Here is a 9,588-nt window from a genome sequence, read left to right on the forward strand (position 1 = left end):
GATGAGAATCAGCACCTCCAAGTCTGAGGTCATGGTTTTCTGTCAGCAAACAGTTAATTGCCCCTTGGCTTTGGAAAGGAGTTAATTGTCCCAAGTGAGGGATTTGAACTATCAAGCAACCTGGGATTTAAATCAATGTATAGAAACATTACTTGGAAAATTGCTACAGTACTTTGCATGGGTGTAGATATGGGTATGGACAACAGGGACATGTCCCTTCCAGTGTCAAGGTGTTGCTGAATTGTCCCTACCAATATTTTTACCAGTCTCAAACAATCTTGCCATTTCAAATCCCCTCTGTGCTACAGGTAAGATCTATGCAGAGTTGCCAGGTTTGTGGGTTTTCTGCAAAACGTTGGTTTTTATGATAAAGAGTGGAAGACTGGGATATGGGGGATACTCTGAGACTATGACCTGGCAACCGTCAACTTCAAACTACATTATGCATTGTTGACCAGCTGCGGCCCGACAGTGGTAGTAGTGGGGTTGGTGATGAGCGGTGGTGAATCTGAAATGGTAAGTAGTTATAGATTAAAGGTTTCAACTGTCGCAGACTTGAAAGCGTCTTCAATTCAATTTATTTCATTGGAGACAATTCAAATCACTTTATATTATATTTAAATTTTAGTGCTGAAGTTGAGTGTTTGCTAAAATTGTGAGGCGAAGATTTCTCCCAAAGCGAATTAAGACATCAGGTCCTTTTTAAAAGAAGAACTGAAGTGAGAGTAACAGCTGAGCTTAGCTGATAAAAATGTTCTGTAATCAATCCAAACACGTATCTTCTTTGAAATTAGTTGTAGGAATATTTACTGTTTAAGTCCAGCTGAGGCTGCGGGGAATGTCAGTAGTTTTGCAGGTATTTTGTGATAAAGAAAAGTATCGGACAAATAAAAAAATTTGACCTAATGATGGAGCTAGATTAAAGGTAAAGGGATCAACAAAGTTATTACGATTCAAGCTTGTTGTTTTTCCCCTGCCTCCCTGGGTCATAGTCTACTGCGCGATATGTTTTTAATCAGCTGAGCTGCTGAATCACTGTGGAAATAAACATGTAGTCGACTCGTACATAATCTCTGTACCGTCTGAACAGAATTTTTCTGCATTTGCACCGAAACAACAGTGCCCCGTGCTTTCCAGCAGGTTCCCCCATAAAATCTAACCTACAGCCAAAAACTAATTATTAAGCCCCGTTAGTGCAGAGGCAGTAGAAGGTGCCAGTCTTCATGGCAGTATTCATACTAGAATGAATATTAATAATTCACTGCTGTAAACTTGGCACAGTATCACCTTCAAAGCAGAGCAATGAAAGGTAATGTAATGTAAGATAATGTGATCAAAAATGAATTTCATTTAGGCCTAACTTCAGTGTCAGTGTGATAAATACTGGTTGGGAGTTCAGGATAGCAGTGTGTGGTGTTCGGTTAAGGTCTGGGTGTGGATGCATTGGTTGCTGCGGTGGATATGGAGCTTCAAGTCTAAACTGGGACACTTTCCATGAAGGGAGGTCAGTTTTGCCTCAAGATTACGCTAAAGTATCATAAAAGATGTTGAAGTTAATTACATTTCCCTCATTAACATTATTTTCTGAGAACTTCTAATCAAACATTCTCTATCTCTCTATTTAAAATGCAGTTTAGGCTGAGTGCAGTAGCGTGGCACGTTTTGTTACAAGTGATTAACAACTTACAGGGTCCTGGAATTATGTTGTTCAGTCAAAGTGTGGTGCGGCATCCAAAAGGTTGTGGTGTATTTGTGTGAGCGTGGTGCTTTTTAAAGACATGTTTGGGTGGGTGTGTCGGGGGGAAAGTGGGGTGGTTGTTTTAGGGGAGGGTATGTAGGTCGCATGGTGATTTGGGTCAAATGCATCCAGAGATTAACCTCTACCCCCTGTCTCCTCCGCTGCTCTCCCAGCCTCTGACAGTAGAGTACCGTATGTGTGCCTGCGTGTGTGCATGTCAGTGGAGCAGGTGGCAGTGCGAGGTGAACTGCTACCAGAGTTTAATATGTTGAATTGCCCAATCTGACTTCTGTGATGATAGTTGAAGGTTAAACGGGTAAACCAAAGGGGAAAGGGACACGAACAAGTGAAAATGAGTGAAAGAGGTAAAGACAAAAAGAAGAATAAAAGACAATGGAGGGAAACAGAGTGAGGGACTCGTCTTGCCTCTATAGCTGCTGCATTGTAAACAGAGACTAAAAATAGAACGGAACAGGCAGAGCTCCTCTGACCAGCTGAGAGTGGAGACTCAGAAAGAGAGAGGAGGCGCCTTGCCGTTAAACTGAGGAGGAGATATTGCTGCTGAGGATAATAAATGCCAGACACTGACAGGCGGTGTTTGAGCTTTTACAACCAGGCGATCTGTTCGGCACTTCAATGAGCTCTGAAGCCACTGGACCAGCCCAGCTGATATCACACCAGCGTGGCCCCCGCTGCATGGGGAAAACATCCAGTCGATCAGATGTGATCAATATAGGCCTGAACTGGACTGGATGGAATAAATGTTTGCATGTGTCAGGACACACTAAGGTCAGCTGTTATATATCTGTGTCCACTGCTCCCTCATTGTAAGGAGCTCAGTCAGAGTTCTGAGTGTGTTAGTCCCTCACAGTGTGTCTGTGTCTGTGTGCGTATGTGTGTGTGTGTGTGTGTGTGTGTGTGTGTGTGTGTGTGTGTGTGTGTGTGTGTGTGTGTGTGTGTGTGAGCCCCACAGGGTGAAAAGATAACAGAGCCAGGGGTGGGGCCAGTGGGGTGCAATCTAACTGGGCACCTCGTCAGTCAGAAGGTGACAGGTAGTTGGTTTATTAGTATCATGGATGGACTACTGATGGGTCCCACCAGGTACAGGCCCAGGGTCCTTGGACTAGAGCCTGCGTATGAAATGACTGTTAACATTTCTTGCTGGAATGTCAAAATCAAATGAGTGCAAAGAAACAAAAAATGACCACGAACAGACAAAATCGACTACAAAAAGATGTGAAACGACCACAAAGAAACATTAAATGACAACAAAGAGATGTAAAACAAACACGAAGAGGCACAAAACAACAACAAACAGATGCAGAACAACAACCCCAATGAGACGCAACACAGCCACAAAGAGGCACAAAACTACTTTGTGGTCATATATTTAAAACGGTTTATTTAGCATTTATCTACTACACTGAATAAACAACGTAACTATCAGTAATGTACAGTCGCCCCAGTCTACAAGCAGAATCTACCCTTACAACAGGGTCAGGAGAGGCCAGAGAACAGAGAAGAGAGAAAAAGGAGGAGGAGGAAGTGCAGAGGAGAAATGTGAGTTTTATGTAATATTCGTGGGTTCCACATGTCCCAGTGCTGAGATGCGTGTGCTGGGGAGCTGGGGGCGGACAGCGCAAAGTATTGTTGCACTTTAATAAGTACATTTAAAATAAACGCCGATGACATACTTGCACGTATAGTCTAAAGGATTATTTTTGCCTCTAGTGAATAGTACCTAGATATTCATTTTTTAGCCCAATCTGACCCCCCTCTCATACATATACTATGCAAACTCATTTTTTGCTGCAGAAAGGCCTGTGATGTGCTAATAGGGACCCACTGTGTTGGCACAGCAGGCTCTGTGAATGACTCTAACTGTGTAATGTGGCTGACGGAGACAGTCGCATCTCTTACCTCACTGAATGCGCCGGTGGAGGCTGTTGCTCTTTCTAAGTCTGACCGGTGCAGTTAAACCGGAGGGGGCGGGCAGAGAAGACAGCTGGACCGGCACACGGATGGAGGATTTTTATTTCCCAGCTGGACAACAAATAACAGAAGACTCAGTGTCCGTAGACTCTATTCATCTCTCGATACCCACTGGAAAAGATCAAGGATAAAATCCGCAGTCTCCGGAGTACAACCGACGATGACGACCAGTCTGAGGCTTTCTGACTCTTGTTACCCGGTGGGAGCCCGGTAGTCCGGCTTGTTGTAGCTGCTGAAGCTGCCCGTGAATGAGGAGGGGGGGGGGGGCAAAGACAGCGGACAAGTTAACGAGCTGGTGCGCGCTCCGCCGTTCACTGCCCGCTTCTCTGCTGGGATCCTCATATAAGAGCGTCAGTGCGTGTGCGCAAGCATGTGTGTGCGTCCGAGAGAGAGAGAGAGAGAGAGAGAGAGAGATCTCCGAAAATGCTTTTAGAGAGTTGACCAGCCGAGGCGGAGGGAGGGGGGTGTTTAAGCAGGTACCACAGCGCCATAGGAAGCAAAGACCTGTCCTCACTTTCACTCCGTTCCCTGTGTGTGTGTGTGTGTGTGTGTGTGTGTGTGTGTGTGTGTGTGTGTGTGTGTGTGCGTGTGCGTGGACCCATTGCCAGACTCTGGATTTCTGCCCTAATATGGCCACTTATAGCTCCATCTGTAAAAGGCAGATTTAGATTCCCACTGAGAGCAAAAAAAAAAAAAAAAAATTTTTTTTTTTACATGTGAGAAATACTGGAGCATTGGAGCTGAGAGACCACAGAAGAAGAGCTGCACTATATATATTGTGTGTAAAGTTTCATTGCTGATTCAATGATTGTATTTTTGTGCATTAATAAATAGTTCCTTTGTCTGTATAACCTCTTTAATGATGTTCACAAAAGTCACATTTTGAGTTGTATCAGTTGTATTTCACGCAACCTGTTTGAAACATCTCCAATACTCAGCTGATGCATTTAAGACCCCAAAAACTTCTCAGGGAGCGCTGTTGCTTTCAGAACCAGACATTTTCAGGTTGCTTAATTCCAGGAAGTCAGCAGCAGAAAAAAATCACAATATTTTTTTTATTTAGTTCAGTTTCAGAGCAATTACTGAACAGAATGATGTAAATAAATGAGGATCCGCCAAAGTCAAATTTAAGCACAAAAGCAGTTGTGAACATTGACAACTTCACTCTGAGCATTGGGGGGGCAGGTGTGTCTACACTGACATTCAATTCAATTGTATTTATATAGCGCCAAATCATAACAGATGTTATCTCAGGACACTTTTCATGTAGAGCAGGTCTAGACCAGGACTCTTTATAGTTATGTTTACAGAGACCAAACATTCCCCCATGAGCAAGAACTTGGTGACAGGAAAAAGAAAAAAACTCCCTTTTAACAGGTAGAAACCTTGAACAGAGCCCGGCTCATGGTGGGCGGCTGTCAGCCCTAACCGGCTGGGTTGAAGGGGGGGGAATAGCACAGTAGATGTATAATATAAAGATGTGTGACAATAATGAGACTAATAATAAAGCTAATAATTATAATAATAGGGTGCATAACAACACTAATAAAACTAAATATGATAATAGTAATGATAATCACGATAACTGAAGCAGTGGGTGTTGAGCTGGATCATGGGGGCAGTAGCTGGTTTGCAGTCACGGATCTAGACTCTGCAGCACCAGGGGCAGAAACACCTGCAGAAGGCGACAGGAGGAGAGAGGAGAGAGATTTGGAAATACAAAACTATGAGAGAGAGAAGAATTCAAGTTAAAAAAACATGTATAGAAATTATTTCGTTTTCTTGTGTTGAATACCAGTCAGCAATGGTTTGTTTAAAACCACAACAAGTGGCTCCATCAACCCCAAAACAGTTGTGCAATGTAGTTCTATAAAGATTGTACTGTATATTAAAATTACTTTTTTGTTCTTTTTATATGATCATAGGTTATTTTTTTATGTATTCATCTTGTCAATAAAAACATATGTGTAATTAAAGAATGTCTTCAATATAATGTAATAAAGAAAAATTAAGCAGATTGTTGAACATCTACTTTTACTGTCAATTGGACAACTCAAACATTTAGTAGAGGCTCTAAAAAAAGTGGTCAGTTGAAAAAAAAGTCCTCAGAGTAACTAAGAAATGGAAAAAAATGTTTCCATTGCTTTAGTTAAAATAGAAGTAGTAGTCAAAGTGTAATTACTGAGTGAAGTTGAAGCGTCAGTTGAAGTGCAAGCATTGAATGAAGCTGAAATGATGATTTAAGTGTAATCACTTAATAAAGATAAAGTGTTATTTTAAATATAAACACTGCGTGAAGTTGTGGCATCAGCTGAAGTAAAGTGCTTCAAGTGGTGAAAATTCAGTGGAAGTTCAAACACTGAAAGGAGTTGAAGTGTCAGTTGAACTGTAAGTGATAAACTGGACTGAAGTGTCAGTTGAGCTGGAAGTCCTGAAAGATATGAATGTTATTTTAAGCGCATAGACTGAAAGACAATGTCAGTTGAAGTGTGGGCTGAAGTGTAAGCACTGAAAGCAGTAACAACAGCAGCGATAGCGGTTTGTTTGCAATAAACAGATGAGCATGAGCAGTGTTAGCTGGGATGGATGAATAAAGTAAAGACGGCCACCTGCAGAAACTCATACAGGAAACCCAAGAAAAGACATAATAGCAGTGATACTGAGGAGGTACATTGTAAAAATATACAGATTACTGCAAAAACTATACAGTAGAAATAATGTGACTCCAGTTTTTTACCTTGTGTTTTTTAGTTCTCTAGTGTTTCCCTTTTCCCTGTGTTTTCAGCCCCCCCTTTCAAAGCCCTCCAGCCTGCCCTTTCAACTACTCTTTCGCTGGCCTCTCAAGATTGCTGCCTACCCTGTTCCTGACACAGCCCCCTCTCCATCTGCTGCCTGCTTCCCTAAGCCCCTTGCTTAAACCCCCCCACTTAGTCCTCATTCTCACTACAGAGCTAACCAATAAACTCAATCTTCTTGATTTTAAACTCTGAGGTTGTTTGTCCTGCATTTGCGTTCCTCTGCAAATATGACAGAACAGTCTGGCCACAATTAACCCGGTGGACGCTAACTCACTCCATCAGGCCCTCACCAGCCAAGGCGCTCTTGTATGACAACATGAGCAGACTCTCTGTGAGGTAATGGAAAATTTATGGACTTTGTCAGCACACATGACATGGATTGGTGACCAGGTGGACCAAGTTTCAACACATCTCACTCAGTCAATCCCTGGACGCCGGCCCCAGTCCAGCCGACATCCGTCATCCTTCACCACAGACTCCAGCGGCTGATTCTGGTTGGAATGACAAGGTGCTCCAAGGAGTATTCTCAAAGGGATTAAGTGACCAGGTAGAAGATGAAATTGCCCTCTGTGTTCTGATTTCTTTGACAACTAGACTTGATAATCGCCTCCGTGAATAGTGCAGGGTGAGATCCAGCCGTTCTTCAGCTCTGCCCTCACCTTCCTCCACTAGATCCAGCCGCAGTCCTCCTTCCGCAGTCCCAGCAGCTCCTAGGCCAGCAACTCCAGCCTTCTCGGGGGAGGAGCCCGTGCAATTGGGTCCAGCATGTCTTTCCTCCGCAGAACGTAAGCAGAGTATGAATGCGGGTGAACGCATTTACAGTGGCTACAACGGTCATTTTCCTTGCTGCCTGCCCACATTGGCCAAAAGGGGAAGCTCACCAGTAACTGGGGCTGCTGGTGAGCCAAACCGCTTCATCTCCTGCCTCCCGTCCCAGAATGCAATTCAATGCTACATTGTATTTGAACCAACATTATTTGTCCCTGCCTGTTCTAGTAGACTCCGGAGCTGATGAAAATTTCTCAGATGAGATGCTAGCTGCCCAGTCTAGTATAACTGCGGAACTTCTCGATCTCCCATTAGATACCAGTGCGCTGGAGGGTAGGCTTTTGGCCTGTGTTACTCAGCAGACTGAGCCTCGATACCTCAATCTCTCAGGTAACCATCATGAAAAGATCTGCAATAGATCTTATTCCTGAAGCTCCTCTTCCACCAGCAGACTTGTCCCTCCCAGAAAGGGAAGCCATGGAGACCTATATCAATGACTCCCTTGCTGCAGGAATAATTTGCCCCTCTTTTCCCTTGGGTGCAGGTTTCTTCTTTGTTTCCAAGAAAGATAAAACTCTTCACCCCTGCATTGACTTAAGAGGGGTTAATTATATCACTATGAAGAATAAATACCCATTGCTCCTGATGAACTCAGCCTTTGAACTCTTTCATGGAGCCTTTTCCAAACTAGTTCTGAGGAACGCATATCATCTGGTGAGAATTCATGGGGGAGATGAGTGGAACACCGCTTTCAACACCCCCCTAGGTCACTTTGAGTACCTTGTCATGCTCTTCGGCCTTACCGATGTGCCTGTAGTTGTCCAAGCCTTAGTCAATGGTGTCCTCTGTGATTCCTCAACTGCTTTGTGATTGTATACTTGGATGATATCTTCACTTTCTCAAGAAGCCGCTAAAAGTACGCTTCCTACGTCCCAGGAAATAAGTTTATTTGCTTTCTTGCCAAAAACTAGATTAGAAGATGTCTGTATGGTAAATATGTAGCGGTAGCAAGCAGCTAGTCAACTTAGTTTAGCATAGCTTAAAGACTGGCAGGGGGGGGGGGCTAACCTGGCTCTGTCCAAAGGGAACAAAATCCACCTACCAGCACCTCAAAAGGTCAGTAATTAACACAATACATCTCACTGGTTTATTCCATAGTCAAACCAAAGTGTAAAAACAACAATTAGCACTGAAGTCTCTGCTGGTTGCCTGGCAACTGCTCCAGCCAAGAAATAGTCTGGTACATAACTCCCTGTAAAACTGTGAATTGTCTGTATTTTACACTTTGGCTTTTGTACTGATTAAACAAACAAGATATAAAGTGTTACTTGGTGAGCTCTAGAGGTTCTGGTTGGCAGATTTTGTTACCTACTGACTGGGGTCCTGTGCCAATTTTAAGGAATGGTATTAGGGCTGATCCCTAGTTATGATGCTATAGGCCTAGGCTGCCTGGAGACTTCCCATGATGCACAGAGCTCCTCTCTCCTCCTCTTCCTCATGTCAGCTAAAGAGCTGTGCTGCTCAGACTCACTCATGTACTTGCTACATGTTACATTCGTGCCATGTTCAGCAGAATGGAAAAGCAGGAATATGACGCATTGTCAAAACTTGGAACCGCTCACATATTGAATACATACTGATAAATTACTTAACTTACTACTTACCTCAGTCCTTTATTCTTCTAAATGACACTGACAATTTAAGGACATGAAGAAAGTAACTGGACATAAGAGTTGCTGCAAAATCATAATCAATAATCCCGATCTTCTCAGTGTGTAATTGGTTGTTTCCTGGCCACATTAATGCTCCTGTGTTGGCGTCTAGCTATTGCCACCAGCTTGTTTTATAGCGGTGATAGAGAGAGACAAAGATCTTTCACACAGAAGTCTGGATGCAGCTACTTTTAAAAGACATTTAGGAGTGAGTCATCATTAATTCTACCGTTTATTTGGACTTCTCAGTATGATGATTTGCTAGCTGTGCAGAGGTGAGAGAGGAGTCATCGCATTGTACATCTCTCACTAGCTTTCTTTTTTTCATTTGTTACACAACTACTTGTGGTATTTTTAATGTGAAAAACTGAGTACAATGCTATGGATGTCTTCCTGGGGACACTGTCTGAGAATATGAACCATTATCCCAGTTTTTAAAAGCTATTGCGTCTTCCTCCCCTCTATCATCAGTAGAATTCATTCTCTGGGAACTGTGAATATCTGTAAAAAAAAAAATTCTTAGCAATCCATCCAATAGTTGTCAAAATATTTCTGACTGGACCAAAGTGGTGGACCAACA

General features: G+C 43.1%; 1 protein-coding gene across 1 annotated transcript in view; it reads right to left on the reverse strand.

Annotated features, from left to right (window-relative positions):
• Positions 1-3,974, reverse strand: part of gng13b (guanine nucleotide binding protein (G protein), gamma 13b) — a 14,781-nt gene extending 10,807 nt beyond the window's left edge. Inside the window, exon 1 of the mRNA XM_040123554.1 lies at positions 3,659-3,974. The gene's annotated coding sequence lies outside the window, so the exon portion shown is untranslated. The remainder of the gene's footprint in view (positions 1-3,658) is intronic.
• Between the last annotated feature and the right edge of the window lie 5,614 nt (positions 3,975-9,588).

Source organism: Xiphias gladius, chromosome 3, assembly GCF_016859285.1.
Source record: "Xiphias gladius isolate SHS-SW01 ecotype Sanya breed wild chromosome 3, ASM1685928v1, whole genome shotgun sequence".
Taxonomy (NCBI): domain Eukaryota; kingdom Metazoa; phylum Chordata; class Actinopteri; order Istiophoriformes; family Xiphiidae; genus Xiphias; species Xiphias gladius.